Below are 3847 nucleotides of genomic sequence, written 5' to 3'. Positions count from 1 at the left end.
TAACTAGGCAGGACAGCATAAAACTTTACTAAAACTAGTAACTCCGACAGAGAGAGAGAGAGGCTGACATAGTCACATAGTGTGTACTAAAGCCTCGTTAAGATAAGATAAGAGAAAAAAAAACAGATAACACACACCTGGTCCCTCCCACAGGACACATTCCCGGAGGCGGTACAACTTAGAGATCTTTAAAAAAGAGCCTAATCCCTAAAAGGGCCGGCAACGCCTTGATACTTGTCGATACCAATCGATTTATTGATGTCAATGAGACGGTAGTACCTACGTTGCGGACTACACCGCAGTTTTATTAGATACTGTAATACATTACCCTCCTTTTTTGGGGTAGTCGGGTAAGACTTGGCCTCTATACCAAATTTCATTATAATCTGTCTAACTTCTTGAGTTAAAAATTGGTGTTAACTAACCAAACTTTTTATTTATTTATATAAAATTTCAAGTACAATCTCATCACATCGTGCTCATCATTTTTTAAAAAAGTTGGTAATGTGAAAACGAAGTAATAATAATGCCAAATCGATTTTTGATGCATTTTTTTAGTTTTAATCGCCTGATACACAAAAGTGTCTGTATACACAAAATAAATAATGTGATAATTTAAAGAATGTGCATATTTTTATATTAATAACGTGATAAAATCAATGTATCAAATATACTTTATGTACAATTTAGATGTCTAAGAGTAATTTGCGTGTTATTTTTATCGATATAATTTGTTTTAAATACTGTTGTTATTTTGATTGTTATAATTTACGTGTAATAAATAATTTATTCCAAAAACATATTATACTTGGACTTTAATTTCTAATAATAGAAACCCAATTCTTTTCATTCATGTAATCTGAGCACCTATATAAAAACTATATTTTTACATCATTTCATATTTTTAGGAGTATTTTTACGTAACATCTTGACATAATCATAACACTTTATGTCGATAGTCAGTTTTCATCACCCCATCCACTTTCAGGAGGCTTCTCAACGCTCTTAATTTCCAAAGCTTGTCACCGAATCACTGATTTAGGATTCCGTACTCAAAGGGCGCCAACGAGACCCTCTATTAAGGCTCGGCTGTCTGTTCAGGGTTCTGTCTCTTTTGACATAGCTACTTTAATTGTTTCACGTGGTACCCACTACATACTATGACCAATACAACAACGAATGAAAAAAAAAGTAAAAAAAAACAAAGCAAGGCTATGTTATTGTTTTGTTTCGTAATTTTTTGCCTTTTGGTTAATAATGTAGTTCTGTAGTAGACGGAACTTTTCTACTTTTTTCTACACATTCATCATTATAAAATACATCCCATTGTGTTCGTTAATGTCCAAGAACGCTGAAGACCGTCGTCGACAAAGTACGAATTGCAATGAAATCCAGCCTCTGGTAAGATGTGGCACCGAAAGAGACGCTGTTCCCTTTTTTTCACGTAAACGTTTTTAAAACGTTGGCAACGTTTTCAACCTTAAATGTCACCAATAATGTTTTTCTTTAACACTGTTATAGTCAGTTGATGTAGCTATGGTCGGCTTGGGCACCAAGCCCCGTTGAGGTCAGGAGTGGTCAGGGCCGCGGCCAGTGCTTCGCGATTCTCGTACGCCCAGAAGCCTGTGCAGCTCCAGGAAGGATAGTACTGCCCGTGTCCGTGCCCGCTGCGAATATATATAGGAACAATATTATTCAAATACACAATTTAAGATTTTTATCTTGAGGCCAAGATCCCACTACGGGTCGCTGAGCCAGCGGAGTAAGAGTACCTAGTACAGTCAGCAGCAGAAGCGGATGAGCAGTTACGTGCTGAAAATGATCTACATACGACTCTACTGCCAAAAAGGTAATAAGAGAAATTTGTAGATCATTTTGAGCTCCGAACAGTAACTGCTCATCCACTTTTTGCTGCTGACTTTTGTACAAATATATTGAATAATGGAAACTTTGTGTCTTATTGGAATACTAGACCCTTGATCTCAAATCCAAGGCACTCCACATTGTAGCTCTGTAGTGTTTGTGTATATAAGCTATAACAAGGATGACTAGTCTCGGGGTTCGCGGGTAGTGGGGAAACAGTTACGTGAGAGCCGTTGGCGAGTGCGGACGTGTTTACCCTGGCTACTGGTGACGTAACGAGCCATATATATATGTTTCCCCTGTTTGTGTGAGTACTACATGTGGCGACGAGGATAAAGATAAGTAAACAAAAATAATAATTACAAAATAATAAATGTTCATTACACATAATTTCGCAAATAAATGAGGGTATCTCAACATTCAACAATACTTGTTTACAACAAGAATACACTAATTTAATAAAATAATGATATTCAAATTATACATGCGGTAGGTAATCACCGTTACGTATGAAAACAAAGAAATGTCAGAATCGACAAATCTTTCGAAACAATAATTATTAGTCCTAAATTTACGAACATTACAATTTTAATTGAATCTTGCAACTGCCGAGCGGCTCAGATTGGGACGGTCAAGCAACCAGTTCTATTTCGAGAAAAACACAATTATTTATTATTTTATCCAAAAGGTTCGATATCCTTCCTAATTATTTTGCTTTCCATATTATGATACTTAAATAAAGACAAATAGGTTAGCGAACAAGCATACAATGAAATCAATTGAATAGTTACTTTTTCCCCTAATGAAACGATTGTTTTACACGTCGAAGGAATATGCCAAAACAAATGGATTTGAGTATTGTTTGGTATCCAATGGCAAGATATTTCTACGTAAGCAAGATGGCGCTGGGGTAATTCCCATCAGGAGTGAGCAGGATGTGCAGAACTTGTATAAATCAAACAATGATAAGTGACTAGCCTTTATTCTGCTTTGTTTACTTTTTTGGCAACTTTTATGGGGTGTTAAAAGTATCCTGGTATTACCTGTTGATTTTCTCATGGTTTCTTTATTGGGTGAAGATGATAATTGTTCTTATATTGCTGATGATAATTTTCCAAGGTATACAACCAAATTGCAATGTTTAATTATTAACCTTACTTATTCTTAATATAGATGTATCTCATTATGTAAATTAATATCTCACGTCTCAAGTTGCTATAAAATGTTTGTTAATTTGTCGGCTAAAAATGGGTAGCACGGTTGATATTAGTGATGATCTGGATAATATTGCAATTTTAAAGCGTATATTATGTGCTCACCAGGAAATTGTTTAAGTTATCTTACAAATGTCAGGGAATCCTTCACGGTTCTGGGTCTAAACATTAGGAGCATTGGCTGCAATTTTAATGAACTTCAAATACTCCTGAAAAGGATAGATATCGTGTTTGACGTTCTCATACTAAGCCAGTGTTGGCTTAGTAAATGCCAATACCTTCCCACATCTTTCAAATCTAATTGCGTGAAGCAGAATGATGAGGTGGTTATTTTTGTTAAGTCGGGTTTGGTGTGTACCGTTGTGAAACCATCTTTCAATGATGCCAACTGTCTTATACTGAAGTTTGCCAACGAAATGGCCTTGATTGGTACCTATGTATTGGTCTCCCTCAACAAGAAACATTGTAAACTTTCTGGAATCACTTGATATAACACTAAAATCACTACACTGTTTCAAAACAATTGCACTAATTGGGGATATAAACATTAATTTGGAACCTGGTTGTAGTAGTGCTGATGCGGATTCATATTTGAATATTGTTGCTGCTAATGGGGTTGCCGGCCCATACTTTTCCCACTAGGAAGGGCAGCTGTCTTGATCACGTTTTATTTAACTTAAGTCTGATACTGCATGTACCACTTTAATCCTGGATTCGTTTATTACTGACCATGCCCCTGTCATTCTGTCTTGTTGTCGTGAGGTGATATC

The sequence above is a fragment of the Choristoneura fumiferana genome, chromosome 24 (assembly GCF_025370935.1).
Source record: "Choristoneura fumiferana chromosome 24, NRCan_CFum_1, whole genome shotgun sequence".
Classification (NCBI taxonomy): Eukaryota; Metazoa; Arthropoda; class Insecta; order Lepidoptera; family Tortricidae; genus Choristoneura; species Choristoneura fumiferana.
Note: the sequence above shows the minus strand (reverse complement) of the source record.